The sequence below is a fragment of the Apteryx rowi genome, unplaced genomic scaffold, assembly GCF_003343035.1.
Source record: "Apteryx rowi isolate R43461 unplaced genomic scaffold, aptRow1 scaffold_7, whole genome shotgun sequence".
Taxonomy (NCBI): Eukaryota; Metazoa; Chordata; class Aves; order Apterygiformes; family Apterygidae; genus Apteryx; species Apteryx rowi.
The window spans coordinates 5,057,475-5,074,273 of record NW_020450982.1 but is presented as its reverse complement, the minus strand read 5'-3'; the positions used below and the strand labels follow the sequence as shown (position 1 = coordinate 5,074,273).

Genomic DNA, 16,799 nt, shown 5'->3' with positions numbered 1-16,799 from the left:
TGAGGAAGGGCCGCTCCCGGGGGGACAAAGCGGCGCCGCCGCCGCGGAGGGAGCCGGGGCGGGCGGTGGCCGCCAGCGCGGCGGAGCGGAGAGCCACGCTGCTGGGGGGCGGCGGCAGGAAGGAGCCGGAGGACGCCAGGGCCGTGGGGGCGCCCTGCCGAGAGGCGCTGGAGAGGGTAAAATCGGGTGGGGGGGCTCGGTGCGCGGGGCCGGGGGCCTTGCGCGGCCGCCGGGCCGGCCGTTGGCGCCCGTTGGCATGGAGACGCGCGGCCCGCGGCGGGGGGAGCCGCGGCGGTGCCGCCCTCCGCGCCCGTCCGGGCTGCGGCTGCCGCAGTCGCGGGGCAGGGGAGCGCCTGGCCGCGGGGCTCCCTGGCTCGGCCTGGGGGCGAGCAGCGGCGGGTGGCCGGGGGAGGCGCGGCCGTCTCGGGGGGTCGGCTGGGCTCCGCTGCGCGCGGAGAGCGCGTCCTCTGAGCATCCTCTCACGTGAAACGCGTTTCTTCAGGTAGATGCCCTGAGAAGAGGAAAGGATAAATGTGGTGGTCAGAAATGGAGTTGTGGTTTGTCAGTGTTTTGAACGCATGGTGTTGAGTAAGTGGTGGCGGTGGGGGCCTGCTGGGAGTCTTTCTGGTGCCAAGAGTCTTGCCTGCATGCTGATGGAGAGGTAAGGGAGGATGCGGTGAAATCTAGTTGGTGTTATATGCTGCCTGGTGTTAATGATTACACTGTACATTAATCCTAATTGTAATGTTAATTATGGTGGTACTTCTTCTGATATGCTTGTTTTATCTTAATTCTTAAAACAAGAAGTGATATATTTAGGAAATGGATCTTTATAGCTATTTGAAAATATGTAGGCTTGCTACAAATGAGAGCACAGAAGTTCAGTATGTCCACTCTTATCATGTCTTTCATTAAAAAAAGAATGGATTCCTTCATTACTACTTAGCATTACAGGGGTGGGAGACCCAAAAGATCTTCAACTTTGTTTTGGATATATTTTGCTATTCCTATTTTTACAAGAGAGAAAAATGAGGGATGAGATTTAGCAGATTAAAAAGTGTAGGTGATGCTTGGCAACTAGCACTTCTACTTTTTCCTCATCTCCAAAGAAAAATAATCACAAGTACTAAGATTCCAAAGATAGAGTAATTCATTGGCTTGCTTTGCCATTTTTAGGAGCAAAGTGAAAAACTATGTTGTCTGACATCTCTTTTCTTGTTGAAAAGGTGTCTTGAGTTTACATCATCTTTGCAGATGCTTAGGCTTACACTGTGTAGTTTTTTTATCACTTTCTAGGTTATTCCGGAAGAGCTGCATTAGATGAGTGAAGATGACTTAATGACTTCACAGTACTTTAAACAAGTGCTGTGAGAAATACTAACATAATTTCATTTGTAATTATTGCAAATATTTGGAAAGAGTAAACGTTAGTAATTATTGTTCAGGATAACTTTCCTAGTTCATTGACTTTTGAATTACTATGGCCTTTTGTCTGCATTTGCTATACCACTGCTAGCTATCCTAAAGTTATCATTTGGTGTGTCTAAACCGAGAAGGGTGATTCCCTTGAGAAGGGGAAAGGTATTTTCATTTGGATATTGGAGAAAGTATATTTTGCAACAGAGATGCTCGTTGTGGAGTTCTGAGTCTGGAACAGAAGTACCTGCTCAATTTAATTGAAAATTTGATTTGTTAGTTGTTAACTTTGGAGGAAGACTCACTGTTTACCAGGTTATTGGGGATCTACTAACACTAGACAATTATAAGATACAAATGATAGCCTAATCTAAAAGCCCCACTTATATATGTGTTCTTGCCAAGATCAGAATCCATCCTGACCTTTCAGAAGGAAAAAATGCTGTTAGAATTCCTAGAAACCAGACACTACCTTCAATTTATAGGAGACTTTTATTTTGGTTGGTGGCTTTTGACTAATGGTTCTGTCTTGAATATGGAATTCCTGGTTTGGCCCTAGAAAAAGAAAGGAGTTCTTTTTTTTTTTTTTTTTCTCTCTTTATTTTCTAGCGCCTTGTAAAGCCAGGTGATTAAGAGGGCAGATTCTGGTCCTCTTTATTCCTCCATGCTCTGGTGCCTATTGCTTTTGATGCTTATCACTTTCTGAAACATCTGAATAACACTAATATTCAGGTTGGGGCAGGGGAGAGTCTAAGAACAGAAGAGGTGACTTCTTTTTTTCCTTTCCTGTCTTCCCAACTGTCCATTAAAACAGTGGTTGGTAGAGTGACTGAATACAATAGCAAAACGTTTGTTGTACTGGTTTGACATGTGATGTTGATAGGTGTGAGTTGAATTTCTTACAAATCGTGCATGCAGAACACACTATATACTGTATAACATTGTATAGTTCACTCAGGAAGTTTCACCAAAACAATAGTAAGATTGCAAAATAGGAAAGGCTGCAAAATCAGTAGTGCCAGTACTTGAGACACCCAAGCCTTTTTAATGGGAAATACTGCCAGCTTGTTTTTAGCTCAGGTACTCTGATTAAGACCTGATACAACCTGTAGGAACAGATCTTTATGTACTGGAAAGTATTCAGTGTGATGGAATCTTTGAGGCGTTTAGCTGCTAAAATTTGTGAAGCTTCTACTCAGCGTGTGCTCAAAGGAGAACCTCTTGCCCCTCTTCCCTTTTGCCTTGCATTTGAAGTGGTAGAAGTTTTGTAAATGTAGAAAGTGACTGGAAATCCATGGATTGGGTTGGGCAGCCTTAATAACTAGGATAACTAAGAACATAAAAATGACTGCACTCTGTCACACTAAAGATCCCTTTAGCCCAGTATCCTGTCTGTCAGCTGCCAAAAGCAGATGCTTAGAGAAGACTATAAGAACAGCATAAGCAGTGTATAGTGTATATTGAGGAAATACCTCTCCCAGCCTCCAGTAATTTGTGGCTCACAGACTTCCGGAACTAGAGGTGATATTTGTTTTTAGTGCCCCCAGTGGATTTTTTCTTATGTGAATTTGTCCAATCAGTATTTGAAGCTATATATACTTTTAGCATCCATAGCATCCTGTGGCTGAGTGCTGTTTTTGAACTTTCTACCTGCTTGTTTCATCCCTTGTCCATCAATTCTTGTATTGGAAGAGGCAGTGAAAAAAAATTCCATGTTCTTCTGTGTGGCTTATCGTTTGGTAAGCCTTTATTTTATCTACCAATCCCTTGCTCATGATTTTTCCAGAGGAGTTCTAGTTAGAAGCGACTCCATTGTTTTGATGGTCCATGTCATTTTCTTTGTACCTTTTACAGTTCTGTATCAGCTTGGAGATAGTGATGCAGGGATCAGAGGAAACAGGGTTTGGGGAACAATAATCAGGACTGGCTCTACAGTATTTTAGCATATGATCTTCTGTGAATTTATTTAGCGCATTAGATCTTATTCTTTGTTCTTCTAACATCTGCTTTTGTTGTCTGTCTGTCTGTCTCGCTCCCCCCCGCCCACTTGGCAATCCTTGAGAATTGAGCTGGTGCTTTCATGGAGCTGCCTATAATAACTCCACAATTGCTCTTATTCAGTGGTAATAGCTAGTTCAGAGTCTGTCATTGTGTATATAAATTTGGGATTTTTTTTTTTTACACTGTACATCACTTTCTGTATTTATCTGCATTTAATCTTATCTGCTGTTTTACAGCCCACTTACACAGTATCATTAAAGTCTCCTTCAGATCTTTGGCCATTGCTTTTGCAACCTTGAATAACTTTAAACATTGTCAGCAAACTCTGTCACGTAAGTGTTGAGTTTCTTTGTTAGATTTCACTTTAAAATATCTTAAAGGTATTGATCCTAGAATGGATCCTTGTGGAGTTCCACTGGTGATCCTTCTTTTTTGTGAAAAAGACCAGTTATTCCGACCTTTTATTTCGTGTCTGTTAATCACTCATTAATTCACAGCAGAATTGTCTTTCTTATCTCACGACAATTTAGTTTCATTGGGCCTCTAATGTGGGGGTCTTTGTCAAACATAGCCCAGCTGGATTTCCATGAAGTATCAGCTTAATCATCATGTGCTTGCTGACTACTTTGAAGGAGAAAAATGGAAGTTGAGGTGAAAATTATTGTTGCTTAGGAGGCATATTTTAATCATTAGATTGTTTCCATATCATGCTTATATAATTAGTTTAAGACACAGTGATGTTTATTGTGAAAAACGCCAAATGGATCATAGTTTCTATTTGTCAGTTGCTTTTGTTACTTCCTACTTAAACTGAAAGATCAAAGTTCTTGTATAAAGGACTGTTCAGTATTTAGAAGATATGACTTGGGGGTTTATGATGGAAGCACCCAAGACCATGAATGGTATGGAGAGGGTAGATAGGGATCAGCAGCTGCTTGTTTCTTCTTATATTAAAGTGGGAGTCAGGCTTAAAAGGAGGTGGGTCTTCATGCAAAAGATAATAGGTGTGTGGAACTCCTTTTGCCAAAGAATGTTATGGATACAAAAAGCATTCAGAGTGGAGGTACTTGGAGAAGGGCTCTGTTGAAGGTTACTGAGTAGTCTGAATTCAGCTGAGGAAATCTGAGCTGAAAATAACGAGCCTGGGCAAACTTGCCTGAACAGGGCAAACACATTATGCTTCCCTCTACTCATCCATAGGGGATGTTTGTGGCTATTCATATGGGCTTTTTTTCCAAGAGGAATGGCTGTTAGGCTGTCCCTAACAAAATTAAATCCTGCCTTCCTCTGAAAGCAGGGGGAGAGTAAACAGATCTGGGAAAAGCCTAAGTATTGTTGGAGGGTTAGGGGGATGGAGGTTGAGGGTCAAAAGAATAAAAACAGAGGATGCTGAGCAGAATATCCCCTAACAGCATTCACTGCTCTATGAAGGCATTCAGGGAACTGGTGGGTGCTGCCCAGTGGTGTTCTGCTCAGAGACATGACAGGATGACGGAACAAAAATAGACCCCATGGTTGTCAGCATTCCACCCTCACTTCTGTCAAGCTTCCTCTTCCTCTTGTTGTGGGTGACCAGGGCCAGGAGAAGATTAATGAGTAGGTTCTGTGACTTTATTTGACCTCCTAGGATAAAAAAGAGATGAAGGGAAGACAGTAGCAGAATCTCCTCAAAAAGTTTGAGGGGTTGGAAGAAGGACTGAAAGTGCTAGAGGCAGGATCTTGGGTTAGGTGGACCTTTGATCTTGTATAAAGTTTAACCTGGCTGCTGCTGACCAAGAGTCAAACTAAAATGTTACTGAAGCTCATCTGCTGCATGTGTATTTATTATGTAGGAGATGTTAAGCTGATGCCAACAGGCAAGTCACATCCATAATATGGAGAAAGATGAAAAATCTCTTCACTCCTGGTTATTTTTATGCTGGGCGACTCCTTTCTGATAGGGCAGTCGGTGTGGTAGACTGTCTCCAGCTGTGAATTCTGATGTGCCTGAAGAAGCCGAGATCTCACATATCCCTCAGACAGTACATTTTGTCATTTCTGTGTTGGATGGAAAGTATGTCCTGATGTCTGAACAAGATAACTGACTTAAAATCAAATCATTTAACTGTTACAGTCATGTGAAACTGTAATGCTACAAACCTTCTGGAGGTAGCAAAAGTTTTTTCTTTCTTCCTGAAACTTCATAGGTCCCAAAGCCAAAATGGGTTATTGTGGCTCTCCAGCATGATTTCCCCATAGGTGCAGTCTGTGGAACTGTCCTGAGAGATAAATTGAAACATCTCACTTAGAAATTGATCTTATCTTAGGCTTAGATCATGGTGTGTCTGTCACCTCTTCTGGAAAGCTCTGCCAATGTTTAATTATTCCTGCAGTTAGGAAGCTAAACCACATCTTATTTCAAGGCTTATTTTGTCTAACTTCCAGCTTTCAGCTGTGGAATATGCCTGTGCTAGCACGGACAGTAAAAATTCTGCTATCTGATATCTTTTCCATGGATAAGTATTTGAAATGTGAAGTCTATCTTCAGTGGGAACAGGAGAAGCTGAGTTCTTTTTGCTTCATACCATTTTCTAGCACTTTGAACTTTTTCCCCAATTGTTCTTGGAGTGTGTGTACCAAAAGTAGTCAGTATTCCAGTGGTGGCCTGCAATGGTGGGATCGCAGGCAAGATTACTTCTCAGCTACTGTTTGATACTTGTCTTTTTACAAATTTGGGGATTGTTTTGCCACAGTTGGGTGTGTCGTGTGAGGAAGAGTTTTGTAATGTTATGCCTATGTGATTATTATAACTCTTTGTATTCAGGACATCACATTAATATTATATATATATATATATATATACACACATCACATTAATATATATATATGGTTGGTTGGCTTGTATCCTCACTCATCTCAGAATTTACTTGCTCAGATTTATCCCCTTCTCTGTGAGGAAATAAAGGTGGTGAAGAAGCCAAAGATTAGCTGGGGAAGAGAGCTGTTGCCTATGACATCTATGCTTCTGTGTCTGTTTCCTCCCCTGTTCTTTTTCTGAGGAGGCAAGGAAAGAAGCGAGAAGGAACAAGCCTATCTGTGTCTTCTAGGTAGTCTTGCTGCCTTCCATCAACTCGTTCTTGTTGAATCATCTTCAGATTCTTGTTGATGCCAGAGCTGCTCCTGCCTGACTTCATTAGCCACAGTTCTGCCTTTTTATATTTTGATCAGGCAGCATGGCAGCTGCTTGTAACACGTCACTCTGTATTGGCTTGTATGTTCATACTAATGTCTAGAAGTATGAAAATAATGTGGCTGAAGAAAAGACTCAGCTAAAAGCAGATCAGAGGGATGTAGAGTCAAGTGACCAGTTCTGCAGTGTGCTTGTTAGATAATAAGAGCATTGAGCCAAAAGAGTCATCTAGAAGCAGACAAAAGGAATGTGAAGTCAAGTGACCAGTTCTGCAGTGTGCTTGTTAGATAATAACAAAATAGAGCCAAAGGGCAAATGGCACACCTCTGGTCTGGTATCATAAAAACATCACCCCCTTCAAAAAAGTTGAATATTAATGGGTGAACCTCATTTGCTGCTGCGATCAATAAATAGGTAGGCATTGCATCATCTGCATAGGGGATGATTCAGCTTGTCCATTTGAGATTTCAGTATCCTGTCACAAGCAAACAATAAGAGTAAATAAATACCGTGTCATTACATTACTTTCATATCTGGCTTACCTATTGGAATAGCTAAGCAGACAGTGGAGGGATTATGACTATATAGATGTTCACATTGCTGATGGTTTGCCTCTGAGTTCAGCAGTGCTCTATTTCTTGTCCTAAAGGAGTATGCAAGTGAAGGAGCCAGCAGAAGTTCTTTATCAGAAATGGCTGCATTTGTTGTGGGACTATTTGTTTCTATAATCATAATTATTAGTTTGAAGGGAAGAGCTGCTGCTGCTTGGTATTTATTAGTGTACTTGAAGATAACAATGGGATGCTGTCCAAGGCTAAGGTTAGGTGTCTACGGAAGCTTCAGGAAGCCTGTGGATATACTTATGACTGTACATTTCAGGAAACCTTGTAACATCCGTGTGTATTGCACTGGAGGAATAGGTATATGCTATTAGCTTAGATGTTGCCTCATTTCTTGGGCAAGTTCATGTGCCTTCTTGTAGCACAAAGAATTTGAATGTTGTCCTACCTGACAAGGTATTTCTTAGAGTTGCTAGAAAAGTCAATCCTTCATTTTTCTCTGATAGGTTATTTTTGTTGCTGTTAAGGCTGAGCTGCATATTGTGCTAGATAAGCCAAGATAGCTTTGGTGCTTATAAGAGGTGCTGTGATTTATTATAGATATGACAATAGGCATTTATTTAAATCATGTGATGTTTCTACCCTTTCTTAGTTCTTGTTCATAGAACTTGAGTTAGCTGAAGTGAAGGAAGCATTGAAGACCACCAGCTTAATGGATTATTTGAGACTACTAAAACAAAAAGGTTTACTCACCCATCAAGAGCTTGTTCCTTAAGAACTACAGTACCTAAACAGACAAATGATGTGGAGTCTTGTACAATTTCGCTTGTGGATTAAATGGTGCTTTGCTGTGGCTAGTGTCTTTTGGTGGTGATGTAGTTCTATTGGAAGCCTGATCAAAATGCAGTTCTCTGGAGAAAGAAGCTGTGTCCATGGTCACTCAAAACCCTGCCTTTTAACACGGAAGTACAAAACTGTTTCAGCTGAGGAAAGTACACTTTTTTTTTTTGATGTCTTGGTAGATGTCTCTCTTGGCTGTAGAGAGTTGCTCTGTGGCATATCACTGTATTAAAATGATCTGAAGGCCTTGTTTGGTTTATAATGAAAGAGCTCTGTTTTTTACCTTCAAAATCTGCTTTAAAACACGTTTGTTTCCTTCATGACAGAAGAGAGAGTGTAGAATGGATAAAATGATAAATGAATGCTGTGGGCTGCAGCATATACCAACCTTAATGAAGACTCAGTTATGTGTAGAGTTGGACCCATGCTTGAGATGCTTCATTTTCTTTTTTTAACCTGGTCAAACAAAAGCTAAATGTAAATGGTACAACTGCTGAAGGGCAGGGGGGAATTCAGTACGGTTTGTGGGGTGAAAACTTGTGAAAATGTCCTGCAGCTGCATTTTAGTAAGCCCGAAGATCTTTATGGAACACCGTACTTTCAGACTGATCTGCTGATGTTCAAGTATGTTTTCCTTTTATCTTTCAAAAACATACCTGTTATGTTTGGAGCTCAGTAAAAAGGAGTATAAAAAAAAGTAGTTTTCTAACTTGCCTTCCTGGTACTATGTGTCATAAAGAGAATTTGATACTTTTGCTTATGCATGCTTTTTTTTTTTAAAGTCACTGACAGTTGCACAGGTGCAGAAGGACTGCATAAACACCTGTCTGTAAGTTATACTCTATTTTACAGTGATGTAAAAATCAATTAGCACAGCGCAGTTCCATATTTCCATGAAGGCTTTCTCCCTGTGCATATTTACTTCTAGTTATCCTAGGAATTAAATTTGGGATTTGCTGCTTTTCTTACTGAACAACATACAGTTTAGAATCATCAGATTCAATTTCTTTGCACCATTTTTTTTGAATATAATTTGTCATTACAAAGCAAGTACACAAATTGGCAAAACTGCACACATTTGCATGTGACTTTCAGAGCTTTCCAAGAAAGATGTATAAGAGACAAAGAATCCAACTTGACTAATATGAGTAAAGTGTTAAACTCTTGGAAAAACAGGACTGAAAAATAATATGTCATAGAGCCTTGTGGATCTACTTAGGAAAAAATGCACTGATAGGCAGTGAAGTAATTGAATGTTTTGCATCATCTCTTAACATTTGTTCTTTTAACCTTCTTCTGGTAGATGCATGTCTCCTGTTCACTGAGGACTTGTTGGGCTAGCAAAAGCTCTGGGTATGATGGTATTCTTTGTCATTTGAAATGTACTGAAAACCCAGTTATTTAGAAGGGCTCATTGCAAGGTAACTTCATCTTAAAAATGGGCTGCTTCATAGTTAAAAACAGATTTGAGTCACAAAAATGATTCTTATCAATCTGTACAGTGTTTGTGAGTGCTTTATTATGAAAAAATCATCACGTGGAGTGTTAGAAATTCTTTAAAAGGAAATTGAGTGATCAGGACTGACATTAAGTGTTCTAGACAGCACCAGAAGATCAGAGAGTACAAAGAAATAAATGATAGTCACAGTCTTAGAGAAGAGCCTATAAATGAATTGCATAGTAAGTGAACTGACCTTAAGCAAAGCTATTGCTAAAGAAACAGTTTCTGCATAGATGAATGCAGTGACATATTTGTAGCAAATACCTCTTTCTCCATTTTATTAGTCAGCTGTCTTCAACTGGATCTGTGCAGTGTCGAGATGATGGCAAAAATATGTGACCCTGAAAGTTAAATTGTGCATTCAGTTAGTTGTTCTTTGGCCCTTGCCTTGATCCCTGTTTTGAGAACAGAGGAGAATCTGTTAGCAGCAATGTTTTTCCGGTTTATCAGGCACTTCTTTTATAGTCTTTCAGTTTGAGCTTGATGCCTGTTGATGTTCGCAAACCTGACAATTGGACATTGTTTGTGTCCTCAAGCAGAAGGGAAGTAATACATGGCTTGTCCTTGAAAAAAAAAATTTGGCTGTTGTTTCTTTGGGATGGAACTGAATTATGCAGCTTGGTGAGCAGAAGCTTTTGTGCAATACTATAGGGACTTTATTTCTTTGTGCAGACATTGATAAGAATGGTGAATTAGTTTATCTTTGTCTGCCATTTTATGTGATTTCTGTTGAGAAAAGCTAAGAATTAAGTATTTGTTTGGTTTCCAAAGGTTAACTTAAGTTCCGCTGTTCTAGTGTGTCCTCTTTCCTTTAGTTCTAAAGCCATTGGTAGTTTTATTTACAACCTTATAATCAAATGATAATTTTTTTTTTCCCCTCATATCCTGCATGCAGCTCTGCTATTGAGCTTCAGAGAAAATTTCTCTTCAGGAGAACTTTGCAGAAGTGCTTGTTATTTTTGCTGTGTATTGATGTGCTTATCTCATCTGTGCTAGGAAGTGAGAATATTCCAGGTGGCTCACAGAGACAGATATTGATGGCAAAGAATTGGAGCTTTCACTTGAAAAACAAAAAAACAAAAAAAACCCCCAACCCCCCCCCCAAAAACCTTTGCAAATAACCACCTTCCTTAGTGATAACACCAGATTAAAATGAATTTTGTTCTTTCTTCATCATGTATGTTGGCAAATAGTGTTCTAACCCTTAGCAGGCCATTGTGCCATGCATATTAGATTTTATTTTGCCACTAATTTCCTGTGACCTTGTTGCCTTTATTGTTAAACATACCCATGCTGTCCATCTCTAATGTTGTTGGCTTATATTCCTGCCTATCTTAAATTTGTGGAATTTGGCTTACCTTATGTTGATGCTAGTGGATTCAGACAGTCTAATTGCAAATAATTATACTACTAGTACTATTCAGGTGATAACTGGGCAAAAAAAATGCTTTCGTTAAATAGGATTCCTGTAGTATTTTCTGTTTTCATACTATTCTTAGTCTTCCTGCAAAGTGTGCACTATTCAAGTGAGCTTCATAAATGAAGATCACATCTTAAAGTTGTGTTACACATCTGTAAAAAGTCATTGAATGTCTAATTAAAAGGCCCCTTTAGGTCATCTCTCCTGTTCCCCACCAAAGTTTGGTTCATCAATTACCTTTTTCTTTTCTTTGTAGGCAGCTTCATTTGAAACAAGCCTTGGAACAGCAGTTGAGCATGGATTTCTCTCTACTAGCCCCCTTAGCCGTGGGACACTTTTAAGGGCTAAATCTCAAACAGGACCAACAGAGATTTTATTTGATGCTTCAAACTTAACAACTTTAAACATTTTTCTTTGGAAAGTCCRCATTTTTCAAAAGAAGATTGGAACTCTGCGCTGTTACTAAATCAGTCATTTTCATACAGCATGCACATTTTTATGCACTGTATTATTGTTCACTTGCCAAACTCCGTATTTTCAGCTAATATTTTAATTTTAAATTTACTTTATTTGTGTGTCAGACATAGAAAGCTCTAGATTATTTTGGGTTGAGAATCAAATATTAATACAAATAATGTATCAATTCTTGAAATGTGACCCAGACCTTTCTATCCATAATGTTCATTAATATAAAATTAGATGAAACATTCCTCTAGGTTTTATTACTATGAAACATTTATTTATTTAAATAAAATGGACCTTTAGCCTATCACCTGAGTCTTGCTCACCTCTCTCAGTAGAAATACAGAGAAAATTTACATTACCAAAGAAAATGACTTGACTGTAATTTTGTTTCTTGATTGCATTTAGCCATTAGCTAGAACTTACACAGATATGAAATGATGTTTTATGTTGTTTTGCTCTTTCCTGCTGAGTGCGACGAAAACCTAATGTTTGTATTGTGAACAAAAATAAATATGGTTGGAGTTTTGGAAGTTCGCTGATTGGCAAAAAAAAAAAAAAAAAAAAAAAAAAAAGCGCCAGCGTTGCAGGAGATCAGGGCACTCTGCAGAATGTGCTGATAATTCTCCTGCTTGTTATAGCCAACATGAAATGATAGTTCTTTTTACATGCACAGCTTAAGATGCAGCTGTGTTTCTGCTGTTTGCTTGGTTCTTTAAGCAGTCCTCCATTCTAGTCTGTCTTGTTGCTTAATTGTAATGGGAGGTGTTACAGTCAGTTTTCTGCATTATAATTATCTGAATAAGTCCGAAAAAAAAAAAGTGGCAAACAGAAAAGTTTTAGTTTGATGCCGTGCATTACTATCCTTAACAAATCTAAATGTACATGTCTTAGTTTTTAGACAGCCATTAAATAGAGAGGAATATAGAAAATGAGTATTTAGCAATATGTATGATGCGAAAGATAACTTACTGTAATACTGTTCAGTAATGTCAGAAATCATCACATGCTTGGCACATCTGTCTTCTGAGTTTCATGGTAGAAAGTCTTCAGAGAGAAGCTTTAGTGATGTTTTGCAATACCAAGATTTACAACAAATCAAAATTTTTGTCATATATATATTTTTTAATACTTTTAGCAGACAGGATCCTAACTTAGAAATGGTGAATTATGGATTTTTTTTTTAATTTTTATCTTGCCAGGAGTTACTTTCCCTGCTGTATGCACCTGTAACCTTAAATCTTCAAAATATTTAAGTTGGAATACTAATGGTAGAGAGATGAAGTGCTTGAACTGTTCAAGCCTCCCCCCCCCCCTTTTTTTTCCCCTCACACTACTAGTGAGTATGTGATGGGTTTTGAGTCTTTATATGAAGTACTCTGTCTGATAGTGGTTTCTTTGAGCTTCTTCTAAGTTTGATACAGGCTTTAGTACAGGGTTTGCTGCTCTTTTTTCCATAGATGAAGTTCTTCTGGGTTTAGGCATTTCCAATGTGTATTTAAGAATTCGTGCCCTTTCTTCTCTTAAAACAAAGTAGGATCAGGTACTTTGCTTGTGTGAGCCATTGTACTGCTATTTGAATTTTTCAGTAAGGATGAAACATTCAACCAGATACCATATATAATCACGAAATATCCCTGTTTTCTAGACTGTGGTTCCATTATGGATAAAACAATTCTGCAACTTGATGATTCTCAGAAAGGGGGTAATAGTGTGCGTAGTTGTAAATATTTGCTCCTGCTTTTTAACAAACTTTTTAATGTATTTGTGCACCTGGACATCTGGCAACAAAGTTATCAACTTGAACTTCCCCTGAGAAACAACATTAAAGCTTAGAATACATTAGTCTTATTCAAACATGCCTTGGAGTTGTTTCCTGAAGGATTTAAAAAAAAACAACCCTAAACCAAACCCCCCCCCCCCCAAACTTCCCATTGGAGGAGAAAGGTAAGAGAGGGGAGGTGTATCTCATAGTATCAGATGATTCATGGAAACATTGCTTTTTTTTTTTTTTTTCAAAAGAAGGATTTAAATTTATTTTGCTTGTAACTTTTTTGTAATCTTTCTAACCACAGAAGAGTGTACACAAGAAGCTATACATATTTAGAATTTGTTAAACGTGTGCATATTACACTGTATATAACTTTTTGGAAAACATTACTATGGCAACAGTGCTTAACTTTCTAGTCATTTTTGAAAGCTTAATATTGATACTAAATCAAATTTATACATTTTTGTGGGAATGTTGGGATTTATTGCTAAGTTCCTCTAATAAATCTATTAAACAGAAAAATATTGTAAAGTTCTTTTGTGTCTTTAAAATACCAACATTTTTATATAATGTAATATAGTCTGTAAGGCTTTTCTGTCTTCTTGATGCAGTAAACCAAAATATTATAGTTTCTAAGAGGCTATGTTGACTTAGTATAATTTTCCTTGATTCTGCTGCCTCTGACATTCTTCAGGATGCTGCTGGCAGTACATGAGTTAAACAGATACAATTAAGAAGAGTCCTAGTTTCAAGTTCTTATTCAGCCTACAATTTTGGTCACGTTTGGGCACCCCTCAGCTTCTTGGTGAATTGCTGGCCCTCTTCCCTCAGTATGACATGGCCAGGCTGGAAAGTGAAGGCAAATTTCAGTGCTAAATAATAGCATAAACACTACGCTTACGTTGCTTTAAGTGGTACTTACACAGATGTTTGGTTTGTGATCTTTTCTCTAGGCCTTCAATTTTCTTTCTCAGTGTATTATAAAGTGTATTAGAGTTGAGACCTAATGATAGTATCAGATCTATCTTTTGTTAGGGGAATGTACACACATTATCTGAAGTGAGGAGGAAGGGCTGAAAAGAAAAAGAAGGCTTCTCTTCCATGTATGCACACAATCCTGACATAACAGTTTTTTTTTTTTTTAAAAGGACAAACACTCCTGGATTCGAAAATGGAAATTGGAGTTTTCAATGTGCGGTATTTTTATTGCTTTAAAAAAAATTCAGAAAGCTTCCAGTTATTCTTTACTCGATTTGCATTACTTATTAGTTATTCTCCTTACAAATTAGAGTAATATTAGTGTACTCTTTGTCAATTTATTGTATTTAAATTTTCATTCTTCTTTTCAGCAGTTTGCTAGAAGTCACTTCCAGCTGACCTTAGATGTCTATGCTCATTAGACAGATTTCTCATTTTTCTTGTTCATGCAATACCTATTCAAGTAAAACTTTCTTTTATGCAGCTTTTTTTTCTGGCTAGTAGTTTAACATGTCTTCACCTGCAGAGATTTGAATGTTCGTTAATCACAGTTAAATATTTTCTTTGTTGCAGAGAGCTTTAGGTAAATTAAGAGGTTTAATAGCCATATAATATTGACTGCTAACAATAAATGCATTTCATGAGTTGTTTAACACAATGACATGTAAGCAAGTGCTCATGTCTTTGTATGATCTATTAGATCTTAAATCTAGGCCCTACAGACAGGTTTTAAGAGGGTTGCTTTCTAAAACTCGTCCGTCGTTGCTCTGTCAGTCTCCGTGTGGTATTTCATGTAGGAGTTCAAAGAAGGTAATGGCTTACTCCCGTGACAAGCATCTGCGGTTGCAGTGTTTGCATGCCCTTTTTAGATTAGGGATCTGTACTGTGCTACTCTTTTGTGGCACTGTTAAATGAACAGTTACAAAAAATAAGCAATTAGATTATGTTGCTAAAAATCACTGCGGTGGTGTACGTGCTTGTTTTTTTATTTCTTGCTTGAATTCCTTGAGAACCTCTTCCTGTTTGCTGGAATGGAAAAGAGGTATTATTTAGAGTTGATGACCAGGCAGGTTCCTTGTACCTGTATTCTGAAGTTACTGGAGCAGGATTTTAACATGGCACATGAGTGTAATCTTACACTCCAGGAAGGATATTAGGTTTCTTGTCTTTTGGCTACAGCTATTGCAGCAGTCTCTTCTGTTCTCCATCTTGCCGAGTGCAGTAACCCCAACGTGAGATTTCAGGCAGGAGGAACAGACCTGTATTTATTTTCAGTGCCACTGCTATTTTAACTGTTTTTCTGTGCAAGTGTGGTAAGTGACTGGGCTGCAAAGTGTGGAGCTGCTTGCTGTTGAAGAAAGATCTATTGCCATTCTTCTTTGTATCCCACTATTTCATGTTACATGAGCAAACCTCTGTATACCATTGAAGGGACTGGATAGGAGTAATCTTTGCCTAACAAATCAAGATCGTTTGTATGACGTTCTTATCTTGAGCCATAAGCTTTGCAGAGTTCAGCTGTCTGTGTAAGCCTAGTTTGTGCTTTGGCAAAAGCCACAAGGCCAAAGTAAATTAAGAAGTTTTTTTCTATCGCCTTTGGAAAGAAAGAGGCGCTGGTAGTCCTTTCCACCCTGTGTTAGCAATGTGTTTTTGTTACATGCTTACTAACGCTTTCATTTCTAAAGCTGTAAGAAATTTTTCTTTTCAGAAGTGGAAGCTGAGTCCTTAAAATCTGTCGGTCCGTGCTGTGTAATTGATTCTTCAGCTGGTTGGTCTGGTAATCTGATTAGGCACTTGAAAGTGTGCAAACAAAATCTTACTGTTTCACTGCAAGGAGTCTTCCTTCACTGTTCAGTTGGAAGATTGTATAAGACCTTTCTGTCCTTTTTATGTATCACATCTTGTTTTGGGGCAAGGAGAGTTTTCTCCCTGTTTCCCTGGCTACCTCCCTCCCCCACCTTGTTTTAATGGTGTTAACTTAAACACTGTTATTCCCCTGTATTTCCTCTATGAACTGTAATACTAAAGCGTGGTTTTGATGGATGAGTGAAATAACAGTCTTATGAAAGACAGCTCTATTGTTGTTAAATTAAAACTTTCCCTCTTCAGGGTTTTGCTGGCACAATACACGCTTAGAAAATGGAATTTTAAATTGGCCATGTTGTACTTCAGCTTTTTTTTTTTTTTTTTAAACAACAGTAGGCTGTCTCAAAACACTGCAGTGGACTTTGCTTTTTCCTGACTTTTAGGACAAACAAACAATGTTTAAACCTGCAGAGCATTATTGGGGTCCTTTTCTTCAAAACATTCAACAACTATGTAGTCTTCTGAATATTGTCCGAGTGTTTTATGTGCTTAATAAAAAGGGCTTGTGAGGAGTTTTCTGTATGTAAAATGCACTAACCCTATCTGCTATAGTGGACAGCCTAAGTTTACTAGGTGGTGTGAGAACCTGTTACCAGTCCACTGGTCCTGCGATGTGTTCGTAGTGTAAGTGATTGGTGGGGAGCAGCTGCTTAATGTGGGGCTGCTGCTGAAGAGCCGCCCATGGAGCGACACCCTGAGAAGCAGCAGGTACCACGAGGTTGGCCTCGGGGCTGAGAGGGGTGTGCAGGCAGGACCTTGCAGCTGAGCAGGTATCTTCCTTCCTTTTCCTTCTTCCACCAGGCTCAGTTGAATTG

At 38.9% G+C, this 16,799-nt stretch overlaps 1 protein-coding gene across 3 annotated transcripts in view; it reads left to right on the top strand.

Moving 5' to 3' along the window:
• Positions 1-6: 6 nt before the first annotated feature.
• The window catches only part of MAST2 (microtubule associated serine/threonine kinase 2), a 206,067-nt gene continuing 189,274 nt past the window's right edge, over positions 7-16,799 (top strand). Inside the window, exons 1-2 of one of the 3 annotated variants that reach the window (XM_026086768.1) lie at positions 7-176; positions 507-661. The gene's annotated coding sequence lies outside the window, so the exon portion shown is untranslated. Of the gene's footprint in view, positions 177-502; positions 662-16,799 lie in introns of all 3 variants that reach the window. The other 2 variants (XM_026086766.1, XM_026086767.1) reach the window with 2 other exon arrangements.